The sequence below is a fragment of the Tyto alba genome, unplaced genomic scaffold, assembly GCF_018691265.1.
Source record: "Tyto alba isolate M040663 unplaced genomic scaffold, T.alba_DEE_v4.0 Super-Scaffold_20, whole genome shotgun sequence".
Classification (NCBI taxonomy): Eukaryota; Metazoa; Chordata; class Aves; order Strigiformes; family Tytonidae; genus Tyto; species Tyto alba.
Genome location: NW_024881283.1, coordinates 11,043,478 through 11,058,392, shown reverse-complemented (window position 1 = coordinate 11,058,392; position 14,915 = coordinate 11,043,478). Strand labels below are relative to the sequence as shown.

The 14,915-nt window shown below is 42.0% G+C and overlaps 1 long non-coding RNA gene across 4 annotated transcripts in view; it reads left to right on the top strand.

Moving 5' to 3' along the window:
- Nucleotides 1–14,915, top strand: part of LOC116964500 — a 192,193-nt gene that overhangs the window by 156,793 nt on the left and 20,485 nt on the right. For all 4 annotated transcript variants that reach the window (XR_004408776.2, XR_004408777.2, XR_004408775.2 and 1 more), the window contains one exon: nucleotides 9,912–9,990. This is a non-coding gene — a long non-coding RNA (uncharacterized LOC116964500). The remainder of the gene's footprint in view (nucleotides 1–9,911; nucleotides 9,991–14,915) is intronic.

Genomic DNA, 14,915 nt, shown 5'->3' with positions numbered 1-14,915 from the left:
GTAACAACTACTATTTGAATTATATTTTGCAAGGAGTGATATAGTTACAGTTCATCCTGACATCCTGGCTGGAATCTGTATCTAATTCCAAGTGAAGTAGTTTTGTATTCTCAGTTCAGCATACAGTAGAATCATAATCAGAATTGTGATAGCATCACTGAACTGCCTACCTGCCTGTAAGACACTGGAATTTAATGAGCATTTAAACAAACAAACAAACAAACAAACAAACAACAAAAAAAAAAAGCCCTTGTAGTATTCTCCAAGGACAAGTTGCTGTATATAGTAAGGCAGAAGGTAACACTTCAAAACCTAGGGCACCAGCCAACCTTGCATGCTTGACAGAGGGCAAGTGGGCTCTCTAGACAGACACAGTCTCTCTCACACACATGCAACGTGCTACTACAAGAGGGAAGTCTGAGCACTTGCTGAAATAATGGCAGGGAGCATCATCTCAAGTGCTTTTCTGATCTTTAACCTCATGATGCTGCTATATGTTTCTTCAGATTATCAAATAAGCAGCCATGCCACACAGACTTGAAGGTAAAGCACAGCAGAGTTACCAGTTCTAAATTGTTCACAACCTCACAATAATGCAACAAAAGTCTAGTCAACAGTCCCCAAAACAGGGATGAAGATATTCATCAAATCTGATGAGGCTCCTATTAATTAGGGTTGTTAAGTGGTAGTTACACTTTTGTTGGTATTACCATTTGGAGATTTAACTAACAAACCTAATGGGGCTACTTCTGCAAGATGCTAATTAGATATGGCAATTCCACTTACCCATGCAGCCTCAGCACACAACCATCACACATCAATATTTAATTTAATTACTGATGTTGTGGTGAAAGTCACATCTGATTTAAGAGATAAATATGCTTAATTAATAATGAGATAAAACACATACAGTATGTCACCTTTTGTCATTTGAGCTTTATTAGGTATAGTCAGAAAAGACAAATGTGAACACTGGAGAAGCCATGACGTGGTGCTCTGCATCTCTGCACGATCCTGGTCCTTCAAGCTACCTGAGCTGATACTGTATTATAAATAAGACAAACAGAGCTGCAAGTGTGCGGGGCACCATTCTACATAAAGATACACTTGTGTCTTGAGTCATTCATCATTTACTCCATTTTTTTGCATAATTAAAAGAGTGAACATTCATCTTAGATTATATATAGCATCTATAGAAAATAATTTTATCAGGTTTGATCACAGTATTCTAATTTGTGTTGATGTGGCCTGGTACAGAGGCCAGATACAGTGCAAGAAATCATTCTGCAGTAGCATCCTTTGGAAGTCAGCCTTCTTTCCAGTGGCATTGGATATTCTCTATTTAGAGCTTCCTACGAGAGGCTGTTGAGAACAGTTTCCATAATTGTCATGCCACAAGGTAGAGTTTTGGAAAGGTGCATGCAGAAAGATTGCTTACCATTTTGTAAATTTGGGGGGGGGGCAGGGAGGAGGAGAAAAGAACAGACAGCTAGGTCTGGAGGCTAGTTATGATGATTAACTGTATTAAAGCAGCTTCCAGCCAGGACTGGATCCCTATTTCATAAGGGACTTTATAACTTGGACAGCCAGTCTTAGACCGAAAGACTTACAGTCACATACAAAACAAATGAAAAAACAGGTACCATACAACCAGTGCACCAGATCTGGTGAAATTAATTAGACTTCTCATGTTCATTTTTTTATGGAGGATCAAAGCCTTAGAAGGTCCCCCTCTATATGCAGTGTCCTTTGTAAACCTGTGCTTCCAGGGGTTCACAAGCTAGCACTGGAAGTTTGTGTGGGTTGAAACTTGCTATGCAAGATCTTTGCCTGGGGGCCATTTGGTTTGATGTGTTTGACAAAATTTTAAGAGCTCCTAAGTTAACTGTGCCAAACAAATAGTTTCCTAGAGGCTGAGAAGGTTTTTGGAACTTCCTCGAGGGAAAATTCCCAATTGGCAGAAAATCTGTGAAAGCAAAATCAACTCATGACATTGTAACCTACTGAAACATATACTGCTCTCATATCCATCTGTAATCATTTTTTCTATATTGTATAGAACTCTTCTAGTATTAATATTGAGATTAATTACTATAATGGCAACCTGTTGGGCCATCAAGAATGGTTAGGGAAGGAGAGCATTTCAGTGTGGTCCAAGAGCTCGTCTCAGAAAGAAAAAGAGACAGCCGACAAATCAAGACTGGGAAAGCCTTCAGCTGTCCAAGACTGTTTTAATACCCACTCATCCAAAAGAAAATATGTGGGAGAATAAGAGGGGAAACACTAATGCACAAAGCATAAGTGGAGCAGTAGGCAGGGAATAATGGAAGTGCCAGCGCTTATAGTGAGGGAGACTCTTCTTCAAGAATAATAAAATACAACTGCTGTTTTTTCAGCTCCATGATCCAGTATTGTAGGTGGTCACCACGGTTGGCACTGTGATCTACTGGTATGATGCGTGTACTGCACAGTTTCCAAAGGGTGTGACTGAGGTGTGGAATTCAGCAGTGCTGAGCTCACATCTTCTGTCAGCTGCCAGAAGTGGGAGAGGCATCCTGGGACCTGTTCCCTCTAATTATACTCTCTGGTCTTGACAAGTAAATGCATCCAGAATCAGAGAATGGGGGATGGAGGAATCTGTGGAACCCATAGCTCCATCAGCCAAACCTAACATTGAGGAGTGGTGTATTAGGAACGCTTTCCCCATGAGACCAGCAGCCCGCATGACTAGCCGAGAAATGTATGGGAGACAAGAACTAATCCTCTTTGAGAAGAACCTGTAATTTTCCCCCAGGAGAGAAATAGTGCTACATCTGGAAGGACAGGGTAAGAGCAGCACTGCCTCTAGCTCTGTCTGAGCACACTGCATATCTACAGCTTGCATGGGAACACTGAGGCTGAATATCACCATAACGTACATAATAGTGTGTGTTCATCTGAAGAGAGTGGAGGAGGTAATAGTATAGCTCACAGTGATTTAACTTTCAGAGAATATGCAACACAAGTTATACCAATAACATGGGTATGCCCTGGGCAAAGATAGACTGTGGTAGTTTCACCAGGATCAGTAGTTAAACTGGAGGTGTAGCATAAAATTAAGCTCTTGTAATGAAGTTGCACAGGTTGACGGAAGCTTTATCCTACTGTGTCGTTAGCAGTTGTATTGATATGTGAGGCACAAGAGAGTCCTGTTCTGTCTTCCTTGTAGTGCTGCTTTGGCAAACATGTTTCTTCCCTTTTATTTCTGAGACCTTGCAGTCTAATCCTGAGGTAGTCCTGAATGCTCCAGTTTTTATATTGTCATGGGGAGATTTTATAAGTTCCTCTGTGGCAGAATGTGGGCTGTGTATACCACAGAATATACCCATGAGCTGATGCAGAGTATTAGAAAACTGCCTGATCCTTCGTGGGGCCAAAAGCATGCAGGGAGGTGTTAATATTCTTTGTCTCTTCTTTCCTCTTCCTTCCAAATACCTACCTGTCCTCACTGGGGAAAAGCTGAGCACAGTCTGGCCCAGACTGATGATTCCAGCGAGCACATGTAATGCCACTAGCACCTACATGTGTGAAATCCCCTTCTCTCTCTTTCTGCAGAACACTCTTCCAGAACAGGGCCTGGGGCTGTCCCTTATGGTTCAGGCGGCAGCAGCCACTTAGCACAGGCAGTTGTAGTACTTCTCACCTGCCCAGCCTGCCTGACTTTTCCAGGCTTTCTAGTGCCTGTGGGAGACGAACTTGATCCTCCAGCTCCCCTTGCCATTCGCATGCTTCCCAGAGACTTGCTTTTGTATTGAAGTGCCTGAATCTGGTCTCAGGATTCAGGAAGGCAGCATGACACTTATTATTACTGGTCGCAGTTACTGCAAATTAGGATATACACCCAGATGACATCCAGCAATATAGGCTGAAGCAAATTAAAGATTAAAACAGTCATTTGACAAGGAAATAATAGTCACCCTATCCTTTCAGTGGAGAACTGTTTCTATCCTCTGCAGTTTAGAGTACCTGCCTGATATTTGTACTGTTCTCTTCATTTATACTTGGACATGTTTGAGAAGCTGCAAATTATTTAGGCCCCCTTTCCTGTGAATGAGTAGTTTAAAGTTGTTTCTTCCAATGTTCATTAGTTTGCACTTGTCTATACTAGTAGCTGATGGAGTTGTGTTGCAGAAGACTCACAGCTGGATATGACAGTCAGAACCAGATGTTCACACCCTAGGCCAGACACAGCTGTTTCTCTGTAGCTGGCAAGGGATGTAGAACAAGTAAATGCAGATACAGCAAGTCTGAAAAAAATCTAAGGTAATTGGGCTGAATATGCCTGGAGATTTAGGCCATCTGGAATACTGCCAGAGGGCTATTTATTTTGATGTCTACACCTGCTGAATGGGAATGCTTTGTGTGAACTCAAAGCTTTAAGTGATACTGTCTCTCTCCTTTTTTCAGCACTCCACTCCCTCTAGGCAGTGTTGCTTGCTTGATAAATTGTACTCTACAATTTAGGTTTGTTTCTTTCTTTTTTTTTTTTTTTTTAAAAAAAAAAAAAAAAAAAAAGACAAAACAACAACAACAACAAAACAAAACAACAAAACAAAACCTTAACTTGTTTCCTGGCTATTGATAAGGGTGGAAGGAAAGCACCGCATCACTGGAGAATAGAAAGGAAACACAGTGTCATAGACTGCACCTTGGAGGGTGAAAGTCTGTAGTTAGTGTAATCTGCTAGTTGTGTTGTGAGCCACTGGAACAATTTTCTTTGCCCTGTTTATAGTGAACTGGGAGATAAATCTCCATAAGCCTTTTACCTGCAGTTCTGTGCACCTTCGTGTGCTTAGTGTAACAGATTTATCCCACAATGCCCCATCTGGCTCAGCCCTGCTGGCATGCAATCCCCTTAACAGACAGCATGTGCCTGTCTTGCTGTCATCTTGAAAGCTCTTGGGATGTTTATTTTGAAAAAAGTTTTGGTATTGATAGTGGTGATGAGCATGCTCCTACAGTGACAAATGTTTGATTAGGATGACTTGTAAGGGCCAAGGCAAGATTTTTAGACAAACAAGACCAAGAGGATCAGAGATAGAGAGACCACTATCTTAAAGTTGCTTTCAAGGTAGAGGTCTCTCAGAAGATGCTGGTTTCCCCAGGTCCCTGTTCTACTGTAAGAAAACAAGAACATCTCCCAGGTGAGAGAGCAGTTACCTTAAGAATCTATGTCCACTACTGCAGTAGTAATCTCTTCTAAACACTAAGAAATCTGTCATGTATTTGATTTGAACCAGTATTTTCCTGATCATTGTTCTGTTGCATTCAGCATAATTCTCTGAACAATCTTCTACTCTCACACCCTCTGCAGCCATTAGCAACATAGATTTTGCCATCTCCTCAGCGTGTGCTGAGCAGTAACCCTGTTGTAGTTGACATGCAACATTTGCAGCTGCACTGATGATAATTGTGCCCACTGCTGTCAGTACCATTTCTGGTTCTCAGATGTGCAGTAAACAAGCATTTTCTTTTTTTGCTCATGCACATGACAGTTCTTCAAATTCTATTATTTTTCTGTACTGGTTTTGGTGGGGCTAGAGTTAATTTTCTTCGTAGTAGCTCATATGGTGCTGCCTTTTGCATTTGTGATGAAAATAGTGCTGATAACACACTGATGTTTTGGTTATTGCCAAATGGTGCTTACACAGCATCAAGGCCTTGAGAAGATGGGAGGGAACGCTGCTGGGACAGTTGACCCCAACTGACAGAAATGGGATTCTGCACCATATGATGTCATGCTCAGCAATAAAAGCTGTGGGGAAGGAGGATGAAGTTGAGGGATGTTCAGAATTATGTTTTTTGTCTTCCCAAGTAACCATTATGCATGATAAGGCCCTGCTTTTCTGGAGATGGCTGAGCACCCGCCTGCCCACGGGAAGTGGTGAATGAATTCCTTGTTTTGCTTTACTTGCACACGCAGCTTTTGCTTTACGTCTTAAACAGTCTTTATTTCAACACATGAGTTTTCACACTTCTACCTTTACACTTCTCTCCCCCATCCCACTGGGGAGGAGTGAGTGAGCAGCTGTGTGGTGCTGAGCTGCCTGCTGAGGTTAAATCATGACATGTCCCAGAGGCAATAGTCAATTTGGTGAGTTATCTGAAAATGCACCATGGTTCTCCCTCAATTTCCCTACTTTTGCCGAAGGATACAGTGGATTTCCTAACCTTATTCTTAGAGAATATCTGTTTCTTATCCTGACCTGGATAGTGGAAAAGGTGACGTGTTATGCTATGATGCTTTGGTAAAAAAGAAGATACCGTTTTTCTTTGTCTGTTTGGTTTCCATTAGCAAATAGGTGACCTACAGAGAGTACTCAAGCTGACACCTTTGAAGGGCACCATATTTTAAAACAAATAAAAGGAAATCTACTGTGTGTTATAAGCAATAATCAATAATTAAAAGCCTTGTTAAAGCATTGCTGCAGAGTACTTCAGAAGAAAAGTAGTTATACTGCATTTCATGGTTAATTCAATGTCAATTAGCTGATTGTTAACTTCCCTCCAGCTAAATCTTGTTCAGCACAGAGAAGAGAAATCAAAAGCATTCTAGCTTTAACAAGCCTAGTGTTTCAATCATTCATCTCTGCCCGCAGGCTCAAAATCAATGTCAACAGACGTTTCATTGCAATTTTATCAGCCATTTCTGCATGTCACTTTTCTTGGCTGCCCTGATTGTCCCTGAAAACGCTCTGTGGGAATCAGAATTCATCCTGAGCAGAAAGCTGAGCAGACTGCACTTACTCTTCTCTATCTCACGGCTGGGTTGCCTTTCATCTGGGTAATAACGAGTGCCGGTGTCCAGCCGAACTTCCTAAAGGGCTCGGTACAGCCCTTTCCCGTGGGAAGGCCCGCAGGAACCTGCCTGCTCCGCCAGCCACGCGAGCGCAGCCTGGGGTCGGGAGCGGCCCGCGGCCCGCCCGCGCCTGGCCGCTCAGCACCGCGGACAGCGCCGGGCCCCCCGCGCCTGGCCGCTCAGCACCGCGGACAGCGCCGGGCCCCCCGCGCCTGGCCGCTCAGCACCGCGGACAGCGCCGGGCCCCCCGCGCCTGGCCGCTCAGCACCGCGGACAGCGCCGGGGCCGCCGCCGGGGCCGCCCGCCTCTGCCCCGGGCAGCGGCCGGGCAGCCGATTTCGGCACGCACAGAGACAGCTTTTAGGGTGCGACTGCCTCTTACAGCGTGAAGAAATGGAGGGGGGGCCCTCCGGCACAGTTCTTCTACCCAGACGTGCTTAAATTGCCCATAGGAAATTGTGCCAAAAAACAACAGGTGACCGTATAAAATTTGTAAGACATCACAGGCATTCCCATTTGCTTCGCAATGACTTCACTAATTGTGCGATTCACATCTGTGAAAAGTATCAAGAACAAGAGCTAGGCTGAAGCCTGAAGGCAGATGCTAGTGGTGCTTGGGTCTTGCCTAGCTGTTACAGGACACGAGCTGATAACAGGCTGCTTTCTACCTGCAGAGGTTCTGACTGCTGTACTCATACTACAAGCAATGTAGTATGGCATGTTACACTCAGGAATGACACAGGAGTGGTAATTCATACCTCTTGTTGATTCCAGACCTGGTTTGTGGTGCTTCAGCTTCACTCCTGTCTTACAGCAGTGTAGACAATAGATCCACAAAATGCTTTTCATCTTCCGTGATTGATATGGAGGTTGCCTCATTAAGGAAAACATTATTTTGGATTTAGAAATGCACGCCATTTTCATCTTCTTGTTGTACAACAATGGTATTATAGATCTGTCATAAAACAACCAACCTTCTGGAAACTTAAAATTATACTGCAGCATGGACTACTGTAAATGCTACAACATTCTTTTCTGACCTTTGTGCTGGCTTTTCATGCTATTAAATAATGTTGTGCTGCAGCCAAGCCCTCAGTCCTGCCTTTTAAGATATGCTACCTAATCTACAACTCTGGGTTGAGGACCTCTGTCGTCTGCTCTTTAGGCTAAATGAAACCATCCATTACAAGGCAGAGTCTCTGTCTTCAGAGAAATTTTTAAGGTTTGGCTCACACTTTTGGATGCTGCTTTTCAGGAGGTACAAACAGATAGCATTTGACTTGAAGCTATCTCCACTGTTGTGTCTCCTGTCTTTAGTCTGTGTTGTAGAATTCTTTCTGGAGCATTGCATTACGTTTTTGCTCATTTAAATTCTGTCTGGAAAACCTGCTTTTGTGACACTCACAGTATGATATTCAGTAGTGCTGCCTGTTCTCTTGATTAAAAAATATAATTGACAAAACCAGTTTGTATGAGTCACCTACATTTCTAGTTGCTAGAACTCTTTTATTCCTTCATTCGTTCACTCTGACATGATTAGTGGTTAGACAGGGTGTTTGTGGATGTGGATCTCTATGACATGCCTAGAAAACTGTGCATCAGTTCATTCTAAAAGGAGATATATGTGGATTGCCAGAACTGGATCTGTGTGTGTCTCTTCCCTGTTTTGGGGGGTATGGCTGGGGTTAGATTTTTGTTGGTTGAGTTTTTTTGAGGCAGGGGAGGGGGTGTTTTGTTTTGGTTTGGTTTGGTTTTTTAAAAAAAAAGTAACCTTTCAACTCAGCTGCTTTTCCCCTCTTTTTTTCCCCTCAAAAAATAAGCTCATGTACCATAATATAGGTATCAGTTTTACTTGTGTGATGTAATTGAAAACTAAATTCTAGCAACATTGTTATAGATGCTTAAATATGCGAGGGCTATGGAATTACTACCCTTGAAATGACCTCTGATTTATGTTCATATAGACACCTGATTTTCAGTGCTATTTTAGATATCGTTTTAGACGTTAGATTTGTTTCTACCTCACAATGACCCAAAACAATGAATGTTTAGTTCCAGTTACTCTTGCCCTTGTCATTATTTTTGTGGCTCTCTTAACAGTTTTTTTCACAGGGACCAGTAGTGGGCCATGAAGAAAAGGCTATGTCCTATTAGCGTGCTGCTCATTAATACAGTGAATTAATGTGGATTTATAGCAAAGAGAAACCTTTATTTTCCCAACTGAGAAGTCTTCCTTACCCATCATTTTCTGATTAATTCTGTTCCCCTGTCCCCATGGTCAGTTTGAAACTGTCATCATCAACCATCCACTGGGCAACCTAGCAAAAGCAGACCACAGATAGGATTGACGTACTCATAGCTCAGTTCGGAAATAACTTGGCTGTAAAAATCTGTATCAGAAGATGAGACAGACCACCTGAAAAAAATAAATTATTGGCCCTGTAGGGTAGAATATATATACTCCTAGTGTGTATTATACTTACACTTTTGAAAGAACTGATTCACTTTTGGGGTCTGTGGCTTTCTGCCTGCTTGCTTCAGGAGCAGGGTGTACCAGCCCAGCACCTGGTAGGAAGAGTGGAGTCACCATTGTAACCCTTAACACAGGAATTGGTTCTTCAGCTGTTATCCTCATTCACCTTCGACAAAATGACTTAGTGAAATGATGTGACCTAAATCTCCTCACCAAGATTAAGAGAAACTTGGCGTCTGTCCAGGCAGCATTTGGTCAGTGTTACTACTGAGGTAAATGGGAGCCAAGCCAACAAAATTGAGGCTGTTTCTGCAGCATAGAGATGTTTGCTAACACGGACACAATGCCTGCAGATTACATAGAAGTTCATTAATTTTGATAATGGGCAGGAGACCCACTCTGTTGCTCCAGTTTGTGTCATGTTGTTGGGGAGGCATCTACAGACAGGCAAAATAAAGTACAGGTCAAAACAAACCCACACTGTTATACCACTTGTGTCTGAAAAGCTGAATTCCACAGTTGGTCTTACAACAGTTTCAAAAATGTTTGCCCTAATGGTTAGCATTGAGTTTCTGATTCTGTTTTCCCAATTTTATTGCAGGTTTGATGATCACTTTTGTGACACTTCTATTTGAATGGGGCCCCTGATAACACTGATGCAGAGGAAGAGTCCGGTTCAGGTACCTGCTAATCAGAAAGTCCTTCATCACTGAACTACTTTTCTCTACTTCTTTCTTTTTTTTTTTTTTTTTTTTTTTTTTTTTAAGAGAGTAGATGCTTTCATTCTGTCATAGTAAGGTAGAATATTGTTGCCTTGATAAAGTTTTGCTTATGTAGTACTGTTCCATGCTGCCTTTCCCTTGCTTTTGGATGTTTTGCTTGACCCCCTCTTAGATGCCCTTGTCCTTTCTTCCCATGTTAGAATCAGAGGTAAGCATGTACCATGAGAATTCCAGAGCACGGCAGCTTTATAGCTTCATAATGTGTAAATTCATATACCAGTGTCTGACCCTAGAGTCAAATAGGAGTTCAGAATGGGAAACAGGAGCGAGAGACTTCTGATTGCTTCGGTTCAAGAAAAATCCTTTGTAATAGAATTTTGGTAAAGTACATACAGATAACATTAAAGGTCTAAGCTAAACAATGCTGCATGATATTAGGAATTAGAGCTAAAGCAAAGTTTCCAAGGACCTATTCTGTTGGATAGCAGATTTCTTTCAAGCTACAAAAAGTTAAGTTCATGTGTTGTACTGGGTCTCCAGTCACACAATACCTATGAACTAGGCTTACTGGTATTCAGCCTTGCAGCATGCCTTTACAAATGGGGGAGGGGGGGTGGATAGGAAGGATGATGTGGACTGGAGGTGAATCAGAGGTTGCTATTTCCTCCTTAGATTGAAATAAGCTGCATGACATGGCCCCTCTCTCTCTGAAAACATGAATGCACATTATCAGGGTTGTAGCAGCAACAATAATAGGACAGGATTGATGGGGAATAAACATGTCCCACAAGGCAAAGGCAAGGGTGGGGGAAGAATATGAATTGACCAAATGCAGTTCTTGAGTTTTGTCATCTTAAAACACTGATATTCACTAGGTTGTTTTGCAAATATTCCTTCACTGGAATGGTGTTGCACCTTAGCTTGATCCTAGGAGCATATGATACTTCTTTTGGTTTCTCTCATACTTGTTTTCCAGTGCAGCATCTCAGTTCAAACTGTGGCTGCATGTTTTTTGTCAGGAGATGCTCCTGGTGCTTATAGAACCTAGGTAGTAGGGTGTGAACCACACGACTGGGGCCTACAAGTGCCACCAGAATACTAGCAATACCAGTGAAGTTACCCAGGTTTCATTGTCAGAGTTCCATTTCTCCATGATTCTGTCTCAGAAACAGCTGTAATCAAGGCTTCTGTCAAGAGCTTATGCTAAGAAAAAGCTAACGTGCAACAGTGCAAAAAAAAAAAAAAAAAAAATGTGCACACCAAAACACTCCAAAATTAAAAAATGTTTTTCCTCAGAAAGACACCAATGTTGTTGCCATTGATGGAACCAGCAGTTTCCCCTGAACTTCATACTGCATCAGCCTCTCGGTAGGCACACATCTGTATCTTTGTGCAGACATATCAAAAACAGTATTTGTTTTTCTAGTATACACTTGTAAAAAGAAAGAACCAGTCCCTTGTGGAAGGACATCCCTGTGAGCTGACAAGAGCCATCCTTACTTTTCAGGTTCTAAGAAGTGGTGTTTTCAGTGCAGGAAGCCAATTCTTGTCCCTAAGGATGTCTTTCTCTCAGGGCTGAAGAAACAACAGCCAACTTCTTTTTAGCCTAAATTAGCTGAGGATAAAGAAAATTAAACACTGGGAAAAATTCTGAGGGAAACAAAAAGGGGGGAAGAAAAAAAAGGAAACTTTTGAGAATAAAATAATATTCTCCTATTTAGATTTTCCAATTTCTGGGACATCAGGCTAAAAATAGGTGCCTTTTCCTATTAAGAAAATTGCTTTCACTTTCCTGAAATGAACATAGTTCTGTTTCTAATGATGGAAGAAGTTGAGTGTAGCTGCTGAGTAGCTGGAGTGGGGATCCGACTATCAGTGCGTCACTAGCTAAATGTGATTTGAGATGCAGTTTTCTTTTCTATATCTCAGATCTCAGGGCTAAACCACAAACTGTACATGACACAACTAAATTAATATTTAAAAATAATTACTTGCTGCCTGAAGGTAAACAGAAAAAGGGTAAATAATTGATAGCACTGGGACTGCCACACTGTAAGTCTGCTGAGCGTTTATGATGTGCTGTGAAGGTTCAAAGGGATTGCTCATCTGCTGCCTCTGAAGGAGGGTTTTTGCTAATCATTCCAGGGCTTGTTTTGTCAGCCAGCAGTGTTTTCAGAGTTTGAAGCACCAGAATAGAATGCCAGCTTAATTTAGGTGAATCTCTAGCTTAATTTACTAACTTTCCTTCCAAGATTTGCATTGTAAATGATAAGGTGATTTTCATATATATAATTTTTTTTTTTATCCCATCAACATCTGAAGGGAAATTTCATGTGGTCTGCTGCCAAGAATGTAGAGTAACTTGCATTTAAGGAGTGCTTACATAACATGCCACCCTATGACAGTACTTGTCTGCAGAGCTTGGCAGTGCCTTGATAGTTGGCAGCTATTCACTTTTCAATGGTGAATATCCCTTCTCTTATAGAAAAACATCAGAATAACCAGCATTCAAAGTGGCAGATGACCATAAAGGTCGGTGATTTCAAGTTGATTCATTTTCCCCCTCAGTCAGAAAACTTCTTGCACTAATTATTACATTGACAGTTAAAAAAAAAAAATGCTGTGGCCACACAGGACTTCAGTTTTCTGGTGTTAAAGCAAAGGATAAGAAACTAAACTGGCAATATATGTGAAGAGTCAATAGCTGCAGGTCTACACTGTATTTAAATAAGGTGCCATACACCCCTATGGGAAAGTGATCGTTAGATAAAACTTTTGAAGAAAGAAAAAACAAGCAGATGCTAGGATCTATCAGCAGTGCCAGCTGGGCCACATGATCAAATGATTCTCAAAGTGTTATTTGCAATACATATTTTACTCTGTGCTAAGGATGGGAACAGGGGTTCTCGTCTTTGTGCCCAGTCAGACCTCCAGTAATGGCAGCTACTTTACCACCTAGCACTGCATCACACTTTACTTTCATTGCTTGAAAATGCAATCTAAGCTCTCATTTGGATTTTGCAAAAAAAATCAAATACTGTACTAAGGTGTACAAGCATAAGCGTCCTTTGAAGACATGCAGTAATTCTTACAGTTTATCAAACAGCAGTAAGGCTTTAAGTGGAATCCATGAGACTTTCTTCCAGCTGATATACATCTGGAAGCGAACAGTAAGAACGACTAAATAGAAAACTTGATGTGCAAAGATGGACTGACAAAAGTATGTTCTTCTCAGTCCAGAGAAGACAAATGGGAAACAGTAGAACAGCCATCATATGTGTAAAATGTTGCAGCAAAGAGGAGAGAGTGCTCTGTTTTCCCATATGTTTCTTATAATGGCTTAAACTGGGCTGGGAAAAAGGGAAATGCTTCTGATGGTAGGGATAGCTCACTGGTAGAGCAGATTGCTGGTGGGTGAGGCTGTGGATTCTCTGTCACTGGAGATTAACGGCACGGCAAACAAATATGGTCTATAAGGGATGACTTTAAGAGTACCTTAGTCCTGTCTCTCTTCCAGCCCTGGCAGACCAGAGCTAAATAATTGGGACACAAAGAAGCTGAGCACTGAGTCTCAAGCAGGACTCTGTGTATTGGGTCCAAGCTCAATGTTTGTGTGAAACATACTAGGGGAAGTGAGGTTGCCAGTTTTCATATTTTATAACCTCTATTGCAGCATTTGGATATTCTTGTATGTCCTAGCTCCACAGGTCCTTACCAGAGAATCCCTATTCTTATTCATAAAAACACTACTAGTTTTAGTGCTCCTGGTTTCAGAGGAAGGCCTGAAAGTGTGGCTGTCTACAGCCAAGAGGTTCAGAAAGCAGAAGGCAGCACATCTCTGATATGCTTTCATTATATCACTGGTGGGGCAGGGAACTCCTGCTTTTTTGTGTTTGGGGTTCCCAATGCAAGGAAAGGCAAAACAATGACAACAACAAAAAAAAAAAAAAGAGAGAGAGAGAGAAAAAAAGTCTACTCTGAACTCCATTCCAACATTCAGGTCACCGCCCTTCTCCTTTCTTCCCCACACCCAAGACCACACACTTGCACTTGCACCTCCAGGCATGCATGTCTGCCTGCCAACACAGAGGAGGTTACCGATCTCATCACAGTTCTGGTTATCTTTCAAAGAAAAGTGTCCTAAAAGAAACCTCAAGAGCTCAGTGGTACAACCCCACGCCCTGCCACGGAGCATGGCCACACTGAGCTGCACACAGGCTGTGGAAAGGAGAGCATTTTTTCTTGTTGGGAAAGTGGCCATTGGGTTTTATAGGAATAAGCAGCTAGAGGCAAGTCACTGTTGTTAAGGTGTTTGCTGCTTTAAGGGAATGTGAAGCACTGAGGCAGACTGGGGCATCTCTGCCCAGTACAAGAATCATAAAGGGAATTTCATTTTTCTTATCTTTCTCTGAAAAGTTATTTTATGTCATTTGCAAGAGTGTTTTATGACACCCAGGCCTTTGTTGTATTACCAGCTTGAGGAATAGGAAAATGGGGGTTCTTTCTTGAACACTAATGTGAACAAGCACAGGAGAGACCCAGGATCAAATTACAGTATCTGCTGATAGCCAGATGTCCACCCAGGGGCTCTAGCCCTTCTGTTCTCTCTGTGAGAGCTTGCTGCTCTGCGTAGGATGTCAGTTTTTAGCTTATTCATCTTTTCTGTCTCTGAAAGAAAGTAGGTAATAAGGTGTTCAGAACTGCTGCTGAGTCAAACCAGAGGTTCAGTCCACTTTTCCAACAACTGGCCCAGCAAGGTCTGTGTTTCAAACACCCATAACACATATGACAGACACGGTTTGGCAGGTAATGAACAAGCTAAAGCTTCCTCAGGTACCAGATTACAGTTTACATTTATTTCCTAATACATTTTACCTCCCACA